Source organism: Aotus nancymaae, unplaced genomic scaffold (assembly GCF_030222135.1).
Source record: "Aotus nancymaae isolate 86718 unplaced genomic scaffold, 86718_ANA_hifiasm-v0.15.2.pri h1tg000041l, whole genome shotgun sequence".
NCBI classification, from domain to species: domain Eukaryota; kingdom Metazoa; phylum Chordata; class Mammalia; order Primates; family Aotidae; genus Aotus; species Aotus nancymaae.
The window spans coordinates 39344451-39360696 of record NW_026988455.1 but is presented as its reverse complement, the minus strand read 5'-3'; the positions used below and the strand labels follow the sequence as shown (position 1 = coordinate 39360696).

At 36.4% G+C, this 16246-nt stretch overlaps 1 long non-coding RNA gene across 1 annotated transcript in view; it reads left to right on the top strand.

The window, feature by feature from the left end:
- The window catches only part of LOC105718702 (uncharacterized), a 153970-nt gene that overhangs the window by 104206 nt on the left and 33518 nt on the right, over positions 1 to 16246 (top strand). The window contains exon 5 of the long non-coding RNA XR_001107808.2: positions 13601 to 13735. This is a non-coding gene — a long non-coding RNA (uncharacterized LOC105718702). The remainder of the gene's footprint in view (positions 1 to 13600; positions 13736 to 16246) is intronic.

The window sequence follows — 16246 nt, the reverse complement described above, 5'->3', positions numbered from 1 at the left end:
AATCAATCTCATAGCTAAAAATATATACATTATATTTTAATGGAAATAATATTAGGTATAATTTTAAGAGCAAAAGGGGAAAATAATAATAAAGCTGTATTTTTATAAGCAAACATTTTTAAAATTTAAATAGGATTATTTGTTTATTATATCTAGCAGTAGTACCAGGTTATTTTATTTTCATAATTTTATAATAGTATTAATATTTAACAAAGTAATATGCTAGCAAAATTATTCTAACTAAAATAGAGGTTATCACTGTCTTAATTTTTAAAATCAACATCCTTTATTAAATATTCAAATTAAAAGTAAGTTATATGTTTTGACACCTTCAGAACACTCCACTTAAAAACTTAGAATCCAAACCAAGTAGTTACCAATCACTGGATTCCAAAATATTTGCATCTGACATTTAAGACAAAGCATAGCAATATGTGAACATTTGGTACAGTTATAATTTTGCCTAATTTTCTAGTTCAGTTTTAAATCTTTCAATTCCTTTAAGATCATGACAATTCCTTTCAACCCTGAAGTAAGAAAACCCAAATTCCTTATAGAAAAATTGCATCCACTGTAGAAACCATCCTGATTTGCAGCAAGCTTTCCACCTATTTGTCTTTTACCAGTTTCCTCTTATTTTTCTTTGTAGGATATATGTGCTTAAGAGAAATAACTAGTTGAACTTCATTCTGCAAAATCTATTTTTTTAAATAGATTTTTTTTACTCCTATGCTTTTTTCACTTCCTGTGCTTTTTTGAGGGAAATGGATTCATATAAATATTTTTAACTAGGCTGTTTTAGTTTTGCTCAGTTTGGGATTTATATAATTGATATTTTAACTTTGGGATTCTGCCCTGAAGCAATTTCATAAAGAGCACAACTTTTGAAAATCAACTGGATCAATAGGATGTGTGCTGTGATTTCCCTTTTTTAATTGTAAATGTTCCTTGTGGCTTCAGGCTTTGCATCTTGAAAGATTTTATATTAGAATATGAAGTAACAGAGTAAAGGTGAAATGGCTATTAAAATGAATCAAAACTCATCATTTTGTAGACAACTGAAAAATAGGTTGAAGACAACACATCAATTCTATTGAATGAGTGTCTAAATGTCAGCATTTTGCAGTCTCAATAATGAATCAATTATTTTAAATAAAGCCTTTATTTTCAAAAGAAGCAGAAAGGAATAAGAAAAAAAAATTATTCATTTGAGAAGAAAATGAGTCCTTTGGGGAAGTTTGCATGGGGGTTTTGTGGGGATAAAGAGACAACCAGGGCTCAAAGCAGCCTTCTTAAACTTATTTAAAATATTTCTTTTTGCATTTTTTTAAAAAAATTTGAAGCTTTCAAGTTTTAATCATTACCATATGGGATTTAGTAAGAAATTGTGGAAAAAATAATTGCTTCAAGTAATCATAAGTGGTCTGAATTAAATTAGAGCAGAGAGTGAGAGATGAAGTGGTGAGTACAAATTTGCTTTTAAAGACAAATGCTTAATGGAAGGACACATTTAATATTTTATATACAAGTATTTGTCACTAGCAAGAAATCATAAGCATTTTGAGTTCAAATGAATGATATTACTATCTGGATTCAGTTATCACTCATGTATTTTACCATTTTCTTTTAATGCTATTAGTCAATTCACAACGTATTAGGGAAGATAGTTTTTTTAAGTGTACCATCTCTATAAAGAAATTTCTAAAACGCCTTTTGTAAATAATGTTATATTATTCTCACAAGAATCTTTAATGTACCTTCTTTTGTTAAAAAAAAAAAAAAAGGTAAAGCAAAGGACCTTAAGAGACCAAAAATCTGCATGCATAGACCTAAAAAAAAAAAATGAAAAGATAACAAATGCATGATGAAAGAAATGCATATAAATCTCAATGAGATAACACTTCTCACCTCTCAAGTTAGCAACAATTCAACACTTGAAGTTGTGGAGAAATACATATTTTCATGCACAGTTGGCCAGAGTTCAAAATGGTACAGCCCCTACAAAGAGAAATTAATCAGAATGTACTGAAATCATTTATAATCTTGCCCTTTGATCCTGGAATCCTACTCCTAGGAATTATCCTGAAGACATACCTCTCTAAATATGAAACAACATATGCAAATATTTGTTTATTATTACATTATCTGTAATAGCAAAATATTGAAAATAACCTTCTGCTGAGTCAATTATTGCATATCTTCAAAATAAAGTATTAAGATCTTCAGGGGAATGAAGACTGTATTAACCACTATGGAGAGAATTTCAGGCTACCATAAGTTAAAGAAAAAAAGAAAGAAAAAGAGAAAGGAAGAGAAAGATACAAAAGAATGTATATTACATTGTCACATGCAGCCTTTGCTGAAAAGAGAAAAAGATAAAAACAAATATACCAAAAAATAAATTTGTTTAATTTAGTTATACTTAGTAGTATTGTGTTTTAAACTCTAAAATTATTTTTGGTGAATTGAAGGCTAGAGCAAATGAGTGAATATACTGATGTTATTGAGAAACTATGGGAAAGAAAGATATAACTCTGGAATAAAAATTGAAGACAATCATCCTGTGATGTTGAATTTGATTCAAAAGAACCTGTAAGAGCTTATAATTTTATGTGGATATAGCTATGTACAATGTATGTGCACATATACACACAAACATTTTTCTGCTGTAGTCACTAAAACTACACAGAAATGGTGACATCGCAAAAAGCAAAGAGCACATTTATCTTCCATTGTGAAATACCACTTCCCCCTAAAAATAAGTCAAAGCTAATGGAGAAAAATGGTGAATTTTGTGTCTAGGAGAAGTTCTAGGTGAACTTCGAGTGTCTTTTTATCCAGACAGTATAAAAAACATGTTTAAAGGCATATGTATATCACATCAAAAGGAAACAGAAACCAGCTTGAAAGTGCTTCTACTAGCCATATTTGTGATTAGTATCAAAAAATAAAAACAGATTGCCACACAGTGGATTCAAATATGAAGATCCATGGGTTCCTAATAAAACCAAATGAATAGTATTATTAATCAAATGAAATAAGTAAGAAACAAATAAAAAAGAAAAAAAGCATTTATTTCAAAGAATAATGCCAGCTAATAAAAACAAGGGGACTAATAAAAATAGAACACCACTGTTTTGTTACCTCCAGAAAAACGATGGATGTAGGCAAGGTCAATAATGGGTGCAAGAGCCATTTGATAGAAAGCTGTCAGGGGAATATTGCATCAGAAGATAGGCTTTTTGCAATGAACAGGTCTGGCTATCACTATCTTAATCAGGTGGTCAAACAATATTGCCAGTACTGAGATGGTCTGACTTGATGTGCCTCTTAATGTGATGTGATATGCTTCCTGTGAAGTACAACATTATCTATAACGTGTGAGATTGCTTTTATATTGTTTAACTAAATTTTATCCTAAGGAAGCAGTCAGACAATCTCAAACTATGGTATGATCTGAAGGACAGTTTGACTAGACACTTCCAATGAATAAATAAAATGAAGAAATGAGGTGGGTGGAGAGACTTTCAGATTAATGTGTGATGGTTAATATTGAGTGTTAATTTGATTGGATTGAAGGATACAAAGTATTTTTCCTTGGTATGTCTGTGAGGGTGTTGCAAAGGAGATTAACATTTATGTCAGTGGACTGGGAGGGGCAGACCCACCTTCAATCTGGGTGGGCACCATCTAATATGTTGCCCGTGTGGCTATGATAAAGTAGGCAGAAAAAACGAAATGAGCAGACTTGCTGAGTCTTCTTGCCTCCATTTTCCTCCCGTGCTGGATGCTTCTTGCCCTTAAACATCAGACTCCAAGTTCTTTAGCTTTTGGACTCTTGGACTTACCCCAGTGGTTTGTTGGGGGCTCTTGGACCTTAGCTCAGGTATGACTTAGAGTGGGTCTGGTGGGTCCCCAGACTCATCCTGTGGTCATTTCCCCAGTGCCAGAATGCATAATTGGCATAGACATACTTAGCAGCTGGCAGAGTCTCCAAATTGGCTCCCTGACTTAGAGTGAGGGCAATTATGGTTGAGAACATCAAATGAAAGTCATTAGAGCTGTCTATGCCTAGAAAAATAGTAAATCAAAAACAATATAACATCCCTGGAGGGATTGTAGAGATTAGTGCCACCATCCAGGACTTGAAAGACATAGGGATAGTGATTCCCACCAAATTCCCATTCATCTCTCCTATTTGGCCTATGCAGAAGATGGATGGATCTTGGAGAATGACAGTGGATTGTCATTAGCTTAACCAACTGCTGACTTCAGTTGCAGCTGCTGTACCAGATGTGGTTTCATTGCTTGAACAAATTAACCCATCTCCTGGTACCTGGTATTCAGCCAATGACTTGGCAAATGCCTTTTTCTCCATTCCTGTCCATAAGGCCCATCAGAAGCAATTTACCCTCAACTGGCAGAGCCAGCAATATACCTTAACTCTCCTACCTTAGGGGTGTATCAACTCTCCAGCTTTGTCTCATAATCTTGTTCATAGAGATCTTGATCACTTTTCCTTTCTACAAGATATAACACTCGTCCATTACATTGATGATATTATGCTGATTGGACCCAGTGAGCAAGATGTAGCAAATACACTGAAGTTATTGGTAAGACATTTGAATGCCAGAGGATGGGAAATAAATCCAACTAAAATTCAGAGACCTTTTACCTTAGCAAAATTTCTAAGGGTCCAGTGGTGTGGGGCCTGTTGAGATATTCTTTCTAAGGTGAAGGATAAGTTGTTGCATTTGGCCCTCCCTACAACCAAGAAAGAAGCACAACGTCTAGTGGGCCTATATAGATTTTGGAGGTGACACATTCCTCATTTGGGTGTGTTACTCCAGCCCATTTATCAAGTGACCCAAAAGGCTGCCAGTTTTGAGTGGGGTCCAGAACAGGAGAAGGCTCTTCAACAGGTCCAGGCTGCTGTGAAAGCTGCTCTGCCATTTGGACCATATGACATGGTAGATCCAATGATGCCTGAGATGTCAGTGGCAGATAGGCACGCTGTTTGGAGCCTTTGGCAGGCCCCAATAAGTAAGTCATAGTGGAGGCCTCTATGATTTTGGAGTAAGGTCCTGCCATCATCTACAGTTAACTATTCTGCTTCTGAGAGACAACTCTTTTCCTTTTACTGAGCTTTAGTAGAAACTGAATGTTTGACTGTGAGTCATCAAGTCACCATGTGACCTGAACTGCCTGTCATAAACTGGGATCTTTCTGACCCATCTAGCCATAAAGTTAAGCACGCACAGCAGCATTACATCATCAAATGGAAGTGGTAAATATGTGATCTGGCTCAAGCAGGTCCTAACGGTACAAGTAAGTTACGTGAGGAAGTGGCTCAAATACCCATGATCTCCACTCCTACCACTCAACCCTGCACAAATGGCTTAATGGAGAGTTTCCTATGATGATTTGACAGAGGAAGAGAAGACTAGGTCCTGGTTTACAAGTGGTTCTGCACAATACGCAGGCACCACCAGAAAGTGGACAGCTGCAACCCTACAGCCCCTTTCTAGGACATCCCTGAAGGACAGTGATGAAGGGAAATCTTCCCAGTGGGCAGAACTTCGAGCAGTGCACCTGGTTGTGCACTTTGCTTGGAAGGGGGAATTACCTGATGTGCAATTATATACTGATTCATGGGCTGTAGCCAATTGTTTGGCTGTATAGTCAGGAAGCTGGAAAAAGCATGACTGGAAAATTAGTGACAAAGAAATTTGGGGAAGTATGTATGGACCGCTCCGAGTGGTCAAAAACTGAAGATATTTATATCTCATGTGACTGCTCATCAAAGAGTGACCTCAGCAGAGGAGGATAGCGGATAGAATGACTTGTTCTGTAGACACCACTCAGCATCTTTTGCCAGCCATTCCTGTCATTGTCCAAAGGGCCCATAAAAAAAGTAGCCATGGTGACAGGGATGGAGGTTTTGAATGGGCTCAGCAACATGAACTTACCAAGACTGACCTGGCTACAGCCACCACTGAGTGCCCAATTTGCCAGCAGTGGAGACCAACACTGAGCCCTCAATTTGGCACCATTCCTTGGAATGATCAGCCAGCTACCTGATGGCAGGTTGATTATATTGGACTTCTTCCATCATGGAAAGGGCAGCAATTTGTCTTCACTGAAATAGGCAATCACCAAGACTACCATCCATGGACTCACAGAATGCTTTACCCATCATCATGGTATTCCACACAGCATTGTCTCTAACCAAAGCACTCACTTTACTGCTAAAGAAGTGTGCTAGTGGGCTCATGTTCATGGAACTCACTGGTCTTACCATGTTCCCTGTTATCCTGAAGAAACTGGATTGATAGAATGGTGGAATGGTCTTTTGATGTCACAATTACAACACAAACTAGGCGATAATACTTTGCAGGGCTGGGCAAAGTTCTTCAGAAGGCTGTGTATGCCCTGAATCAGCGTCCAATATATGGTACTGTTTCTCCCATAACCAGGATTTCCGGGTTCAGGAATCAAGGTGTGGACGTGGAAGTGGCACCACTCACCATCACTCCTAGTGACCCACTAGCAAAATTTTTGCTTCCTGTTCCTGTGGCATTACATTCTGCTGGCCTAGAGGTCTTAGTTACAGAGAAAGGAAATAGAAGGAAGACACAACAATGATTCCATTAAACTGGAAGTTAAGGTTGCCACCTGGACACTTTGGGATCCTCCTACCTGTAAGTCAACAGGCTAACAGAGTTACAGTGTGGGCTGGTGCCCAAACTATCATGATGAAATCAGTCTACTACTCCACATTGGAGGTAAGGAGGAGTATGTGTGGAATACAAGGGAACCCTTAGGGCATCTCTTGGTATTACCAAGCCCTGTGAATAAGGTCAATAGGAAACTATAACAATCCAATTCAGGAAGAACTACAAATGGCCCAGCCCCTTCAGGAATGAAGGTTTGGGTCACTCTACCAGGTAAAAATCTACCACCTTCTGAGGTGCTTGCTGAAGGCAAAGGGAATACACAATGGGTAACAGAAGAGGGTAGTCATCAATACCAGCTATGCTCATGTGACCAGTTGCAGAAACAATGACTGTCATTGTCAGGAGTATTTCCTCCTTATTTTGTTAAGAACATATTTGTGTATGCATACACTTATACTAAAAAAAATCTTCCATTTCCTTTCTTTTTCCTTTATGACATGACATAAGATTTATTGACTTCATATCGCATTTAAGTGTCATTAACTTTATGTAATAACATTTAGGTTAAGGATCGGTACATTTCCAGATGTACAAAAGATAGCTATATTATGTTAGGTGTAATTATAACTTTACACATCATATGAAGAGTTGTGGCCTCAGCTTACCATTGTGTTTTGGCCAAAAGGCATTTTGTGTGTGTGTGTCTGTGTGTGTGTGTGTGTGTGTGTATGTGTGTGTAGTAAAGAAAGATGGAAAGATGGGAGCATATGTGACAAAGTTTTAACAAAGTATGAATCTGTTTAAGGAGTGTGTTTTATTTAGTATTTTATAAACTTTTCTGTGGGTTCAAGCTACAGTTGACCCTTGAACAGTAAGGATTTGAACTGCTCAGGTCTACTTGTCCACAGATTTCTATGCTGACTGTGTCTGCCTCTCCTGCCTCCTCTTTCACTTCCTCCTTTTCTTTTGCCTCTGCCACTCCCCAGAAAACAAGACCAATCCCTCCTTTTTCTCCTCCTCAGCCTATTCAACATGAGGACACCAAGGGTGAAGACTTTTATAAAAATTTATGTCCACTCCATGACCAAAAATTATATTTTTTCCTATAATTTTTCTTAATAACATTTTCTTTCTTCTAACTAACTTTATTGCAAAAATACTGTATATAATACACATAACATATAAATGATGTATTACTTGACTATGTTATCATTAAAGCTTTTGGTCAACAGTAGACTCTTAATAGTTAAGTACTCCACAGCTTCTGCACGGCGAAAGAAACAGTCAATAGAGTGAATCGGCAACCAACAGAATGGGAAAAAATTTTTGCAGCCTACCCGTCAGACAAAGGGCTGATATCCAGAATTTACAACGAGCTAAAAAAGATTTACAAGAAAAAAACAAACAAGCCCATTCAAAAATGGGCAAAGGATATGAACAGGTACTTTACAAAAGAAGACATACATGAGGCCAACAAACATATGAAAAAATGCTCATCATCACTGGTCATTAGAGAAATGCAAATCAAAACTACGTTGAGATACCATCTCACGCCAGTTAGAATGGTGATCATTAAAAAATCTGGAGACAACAGATGCTGGAGAGGATGTGGAGAAATAGGAACACTTTTACACTGTTGGTGGGAGTGTAAATTAGTTCAACCATTGTGGAAAACAGTGTGGCGATTCCTCAAGGACCTAGAAATAGAAATTCCATTTGACCCAGCAATCCCATTACTGGGTATATATCCAAAGGATTATAAATCGTTCTACTATAAGGACACATGCACACGAATGTTCATTGCAGCACAGTTTACAATAGCAAAGACCTGGAACCAACCCAAATGCCCATCGATGATAGACTGGACAGGAAAAATGTGGCACATATACACCATGGAATATTATGCAGCCATCAAAAACGATGAGTTCGCGTCCTTTGTAGGGACATGGATGAACCTGGAAACCATCATTCTCAGCAAACTGACACAAGAACAGAAAATCAAACACCACATGTTCTCACTCATAGGTGGGTGTTGAACAATGAGAACACATGGACACAGGGAGGGGAGCACTATACACTGGGGTCTGTTTGGGGGGAGAGGGGGGATAGAGGGGGGTGGGGAGTTGGGGAGGGATTGCATGGGGAGAAATGCCAGATATAGGTGAAGGGGAGGAAGGCAGCAAATCACACTGCCACATATGTACCTATGCAACAACCTTGCATGTTTTTCACATGTACCCCAAAACCCAAAATGCAATAAAAAAAAAAAAATAATAGTTAAGTTTCTAGGGAGTCAAATATATGTGGATTTTCAACTGCACAGGGGTTGGTACCCCTAACCCTTACATTATTCAAGGGTCAACTTTATTTCAAAATAAAAAGAAAATAAATGTGATACATATAAATAAACCTTAATTCTCCCCTTTAATCTTACAATTTACCATAGTAAATATTATAAAATGATCATTTGTGGTTATTATATTTATAAGTACAATTTCAAATTGTTTAGGCTTATTGAGACCACTGTTGAAATGGAAATTAAAATATAAGAAAATATCAAGAAAAGCAAAAATTTCATTTTATGTTAGGGAGGTGTGAAGACAAGGGAGACCATGGGAGAGAGGGATGTTGTTTAATATACTAACTGAATCAGATGATGTGTGTGACTAAACAATATATATGCTTTTCAAAGTAACAAAGAAGATAGATTGTTCAATTTATTTGAATTGAATTATTTCCTTGTTCAAGTTTTTGTTCCAATAATAATGCAATTTTAATCATCAACTTTATTCAGAAATTTAACAAATTTTTTTGAAAGCCTACTATGTGCAGAACATAAATGCATGTTATGAAAGCAATGATGCTGAACTAATGTTTTACATATTATTTTCAGTACGTATTTTGAAATCAGACAGTAAATGAATAATGACTTAATATTTTGTGCTCTTCTTAAAAAAAAGTTGATTCTTTATAAGTAATTTATATTTAGTTAGCCTAAAACATGATGAATTGTGTTTTAAAGTAGAACTACCATGAAAAATTGGGCATATTTGTTTGGGAAATTTTCTGTGATGCAATTACTTGCAATAATTTTGACATTTATCAATAAGTACATGAAGTAAACCAAAACAATCAAATTTGGTGTCTTGCTAGAAAAGTATGTATGATACTAACAAAACCAGCTTTAGAGTGTTTTGCATTCAGATTTTAGATCTCTCACTTATTATCTGTGTAATCACACACAATCCGCCTAACATCTTCAAGCCAAAGTTTCTTCTTCTGTAAAAAGGAATAATACAAATTTCTTATCATGGTGTTTGACATGTAAGAAGCACTCCATAAATATTATATGACTTACTAACCTTCTTAAAAAATCAACCTTGAATTGTTAGATTGAAATTATAAATAAGGAGAGTTTCTATAACTATTGTGTATCCACAACAAAGAGTTTCAAAGGAGATGATATAAAACTAGTTAATCAGCATATGAATTGCTTTACACAATAACTGTAAATAATTTCTTATAAAAGTAAGCATTATATACTTATGAAAATAAATACTTCCTAATATACAGAGATCTAAAGGCAGGCACTAACCTTTCTCCAGGTTTTTTGTTATAATTGTCAAAGAGAAGAAGTGAAAGATGATAAGAATTTGTGCAACATGCATGGACATTTTAGCCCCAGACAGGAAGCTTACATTTGGCTCTGCATTTGCCTGCTTCGGGAAGCCCGGCCTATTAATGCCCATTCCTTAATGTGGCAAGAGAAGAAAACTTCCCAAGGCTTCTTATGTTTCATGAGGAAATTGCAGATTCTTTCCTTAGATTGCTATTATGTGTTTATTTTGACAATAGTGAATATACAAAAAGAAAGCCAGCTTTTGTTAGAATGATTTAAATTAGTCGTTTTTAGCTTCTTAAATTAGTTCAATATTGTATTTTTCTTATATTTAATACTCTTAGAGAACCATATGTCTTTTTCTATTTGTATGGTAGTGTAAGAAACAACTAGAGAGAAACACACATTGAGCTAGACTGTGTGATTTTTTTCTTCCATCTCCTTAGTATCTACAACAGGCAAGAATTTACCTCTTAGGATCACATACCTTTTGACTAAGTTTTCAGACTTACCACATAGAAGGGAACAATTAATGATCTATGGTATTGTTTTGCGTTTGATGTAAAAATGTCAATTGACATTACACTTTACAATATTCCCGATCCTCACATTTTGCTCGTTTTCTGCCACCAGATTCACTGAAACCAATGACATGATCAGTGAAGCTACAGTAAAGAGAACACTGGGCCAGTTTCCCATGAGGTCTCCTCTTCTCATTTACACGTAGATCCAGATCCAGCAGAGAATCATTGTGTTTATTCAGTTCTCAAATATTTCTTTTTTAACATGTTAATATTCCAAAATCACCTAGTATATTAATACTTCAAATAAACTTGTTAGCCATTCTTTTTTTTTAAAGAGATTAAATCTATGAGAGATCATTCAATTATTGCTTCCTTAGATTCCTCAGATCCAACTGTGGCTTTATAGCTTTTGGGTTTTATTATTGCTAATGAAATAATCTTATCATAGATGATACTATAGAGATGTAGTTGCTTTGTATCTTAGAGAACTCATCAGCTTTCATCTTTTAGGCAGCCACATCCAAGGTACTTTTCTGAATGATCCCTAAATTGTTTCCCTAGATTATTTCATGTACCTATGATGCTGTGGTTGGTGCCTCATGGACCTACTTCCTTGCATAGTTGAATAAATGAGGTTTGATGATTGACCTAAGAGTAGCCAACTCCAGGCCAGCCTTCAGTTCTTATGATGACCAAGTATGACTGCTCTGCCCCCAAATTCTTTATTCTGAAGGGTGATCAACTAAGCCAATCATATTTTTTCTATTTTCCAGTTTGAAGGGCAGGTGCTATGGAAACAGCACAAGGCCAAAAAGCAGGCAACAAGCAAAAAATGATGTAAAGAGGAAAGTAGAAAGAGAAATTAAATATCAGGTTAAACCAACCAGAAACTACCTGATCCTGACAGAACAATAGAAACTTGGTTCTGAAGTGACAACCACTAGTGTGACCACCAGGTCATTTGTAACCTGTTGGACTACCATAATGATATGTGTCCTGAGTGACATTCCAGTTCTCTGTGACTTCTAACTGGGTGAAGACTGTGCAAATATTTTGAATGGTGCTTTTAGTTTCCATGAAGCCCTTGGAAATACTTCTTCCCTCCCTTTACTATTTATCCCTAAGCTAAGGTCTTATTACCTGAGCTTTCTAGTTATGACTCCAGAGAAAGAATAGTTTGAGTGAAGAGTATAATTAACATACATAATGCAACAGAGTTAAGGTGGGGAATACTAATATGTGCCCAAGAGTTTTTATTCAGTCTTGGAACTCTCAAACAATGGGTTATATCATTGTGACATGTTCTGGTTAGGGCACACAACACAACACTGGCCAACTCTATCAATACTTTCTACTCATATCTTTGTTGTCTGTAACTGACAATCAGCGTTAAAAAATTTTGATTTTCTCTCAGGCTGCATAACCAGATATTATTGTCTGAGAATTTCAGATTGGATTCCTAAACAGAGAATAATAGGAGACAGGTATTTCTCTACATTTTAGAGAGAGTTGCTGCATCAGCCGGTGTTTTACAAGAAAGAAAAAGCCACTCTAGGAGTTTGGAGTAGAAACAGATTTAGAGATTTTTACAGACTTCACCACTGTTGGAATGACAGGAGAATCATGTTCAAGAGGACCACTATTGACTTTCAGAAAATTTGAAAGGGCAAAGATTGCAGGGAAGCTGATGTCAAAGACTCCAGCTACCTACAGCACCAAAAGGAAGAGGAAAATGCCTGAAGCTGGTAGAAAACCCTTTTGTCTGCCACCTGCCAATACCATATACCTGCTTGCAGCTCTCACCAGAAAATAATGCCTTTGGCTTTCTTCAGTTTTCCTAACCTCTTGTATCTGTAATTGGCAGAGTTAAGCCCACACTATGCTAACAAAAGATTCTGAAAAGTATGTTTCCCAGATTTCTTCTTTAAAATCTATAGGACAATGTAACAAGAGATTTGACAACATACAATCTTTCACAGCAGCTAAGGAGCTTCTAGACTTCAGGGCTTAATAAGTTTTATAGGGCTTCTCAGAGGTCGATAAGATGTTCCTGAGATCATCACCTCATCAGTGGTCTTGAGCCTTTAGAAAAGCTAATTATAGGCTTATGGGGGAAATACTTTCCTCTTCCCTATCTAGTCAGGAAGTAAAGTAAGTGCTCCCTCCTGCCCCACTTACATGGGAAGAGGCACTTGTATAGGTGGACTTCGCTGCATAAACATCTGAAACCCTGTTCCAGGGCTTGCTGAGCAGCTGAAATTAGTCAGCCCTTACTGGGTGCCATTGGAGTTGAGAAAGTGCAGTGTGATAATTTTTTTAATTGATATGTTTAGCCCTCCTCCTCAACCCTGTCTTTGAGGGCATGTGCCTGCTCCCCATCACAATTCTAAATGTAAGGTATTAATTGGAGCAACAGCAGAAAGATTTGGGAAAGTGATAGTAAGACAAGCCTGTGTATTAACTGTTTGGTGCAAAGAAGATACATGAATTTCTCATGGGTTCAAATAGGGGTTGTAAAGTTGGCCAGGTTAGGAGCCATCGTATAGGAACTCTTCATTGAAAGGTAGCCTGTGCGGTTAGGGGATATCCATAGCACAAAGTTATGGGTAAGACCCTAGGAATAGAACTTGAGGGGATTCCAATATATTAGGCAAAGTGTGCATTATACACACCAGGCATGTGTGACCCACCAGAAATCCACAAGTAAGCATATTAGCCCACTCTTCACAAAGGACCAAATGATACATGATTTTTTACTTTTTTCCCCCATTCCTCCTCAGCGTCAACATATCAAAGAAGGAAGGGGAAAGAAGAAGAGGGAGAGATACAGCGAAGAAGAAAAGTAGAGTTAAACAGAGTCCTTAACCACTTGGCCACGAAGGGTCTCGTCGCCACATGTCAGACCTAAGCGGCAGGTAAGAAGGCTGTGAATGAGGAAGGAAAGGAGTTGAACTGAATGCCTTCAAACTTAAATTTGAAAATATTAGGTCTTTAATATTTAAACCGGATTTAAATTATAAAATTGAAAGTACTCCCAAAACTGAAAGGCCTGAAAGCAATGGGATCTGCTCAAAAAGTAATGAAAGAGAGAGGGAGGTATAATTGAGAGAGCATATTTGAAGACAGTAGTTGAAGAAAAATAAAACAGTTCTTGTTTACTCCCCACTGCATTCTGTGCCTTCAATATTCCTTTTATGTCTACAGTGCAAAAATATCTAGTCTTGCTCTGCCAAACATTTTTCTTACTTTCTTCTTCATAACTCCCAATTCCATATAGTTGTCCATGTTTACTGAGGTAAAACTCCTATACAATAAATTTCCCAATTCAGGTAAATTTTGGCAACTGTACACAGTTATGTAAGCAGCAGCATAAACAAGCTACAAAACATTTTCATCGTTCTGAACAATTTCCTTGTGTAATTGATCGCACTCCTGGCCCCACCTCACACAACTGCAGAGCTGCTTTCTATCACTAGAGTTTTCCCTTTTCTAGAGTGTCATATGTATGGAATCATAATGCACATAGCATATGATGTTTGACTCCTTTCACTAGGCAAAACGTTTTCAGATTTGTCTATGATGCTGCCTATGTCAGTGTTTCATGAGTTTTCATTGTTGAGTATAAATATACTCCAATTTGTTTATTCACTTGCCAGTTGATGAATAGTTGGGTTCCTACCAACGTTGCATGATTGAGAATAAAGCTCTTATGAACATTCATTTACATATCTTCCTGTAGGTATATGTTTTCATTTCTCTCAGATGGGATTGTTGCATCATATTGCTAGCATATTCTCTTATTTTGTGTTTATAATTAATCCAATATCTATCATTATTGTTTTCACTCCCTTACAGTAAAAATCATCTGCTTCTGAAAATACAAATAATTATACAAAATTATCCCCTTACTTATCTTAAAATAATTGTGTGTTTCTTTCTACGTCAAAGTTTTAAAAATATAGCAATTACTGAGCCTATAGACACCGTTGAGTGGCTCTTTATTTTATAATTGCAGTATCACATTTATTTTAATAAGGTATTTTAGCTGACAAGGAGTTTACTTTTGATGAAATGACCTTTGCATGATAAGTTATATGTTTGTTTTTGGTGAATTAATCTATATTCATTAAATGTTTTGAAAAGTATGATAGGAACTGAGCATCACAGAAGTTTATAGGCTTCCTGAAAAGTTAGGAGACTCAGGAAGACTCACAAAGGTTAGAAATAACTTTGCCACAGTATGCCTGGGATTTTTTAACTTCCTTCAAGGAAAAATGTTTTGAACTGCCCATGTCATGCCACTTATTAGCTCTCCTACATGGATCATCTTAAGTTGTCATAACAAACATGCAAGGTAAAAATGGTCAATCCATTTTTTAAGTAGGTGAAAATATAACATAGTTGGAATGAAGGAGCTAATAAATTACACAACTCTTCCTCTTGCAGGATTTTTGCATTAGCTGAGAATGACAATGGTCACCTAGTTGGATAGAGATACAAGTGGAACTTTTATTAGTAATTATAGCCAATGCAAATGCATGGCTTTGGACTGTTATCTGTATGAATTTGCCAATAGTACATCCCCCAAGTAGACATATGCAAACTCAAAAACTAGTCCTTTTTTTGGGTAGAATTTTTGCTGCTAAGCTTAAGAGGTCCTTAGCAGGCCAAAGCTCAGGCTTTTTGAACTCCCAAAGAGAAAGCAGGAGAAAAATCCAAGCTACACCCATCAGATAATTAATGTCTTCTCCCCTGGAGAAGTACAAGTAAGTGGAGAGAGAGCAAAAACGAATACTAATTTCTATAGTGAAAATGAAGTTGGGGAATGTGAATTGCCCGTCTCAAGTTTCTCCAGCTTTATATTCTCATTGCCTTTTAGTCTATGTTAGGCCAGAAGTAGAACCATCACTATTAGGGGAAAAAAATCAGCAGTCTATTAGTACAGTCCTACGACTATTTTATCAGACTGTTCTTATAATTGTTCTTTTGTCAAACTGTTTTAATAATTGTTACCACTGTTTCTGTTTGTATACTCTTGGGCCCACTATTGGACAGCTTTGATTTTGCTTCTAGAAAGCTTGAAAATAAGTCAAAAGGTCACTTTTATGAAATTAACTACAAGATCACTGTACCCTAGGCTGAACTTACGTTCCCTATTCTATTTCCCATCTCAATTTAAGTCTATCTATGCTGTTCAACACATTTAGAGAGGCCTATTTATTTACCATTTCATCAAATACATGCTGGCAACCCATGCTGGCACTGTTATAACACATGCGTTGAACAACAAATAAGGCAATATCCTTGCTTTCATAAAATATGTATTTTGTAGGAGAAAACCAAAATATACCTATATAGATATAAATGTATAATCTGTCAGGTTATGATTAATGCAATGGAACAAAAAGTGAGACCTGAGACCAAAG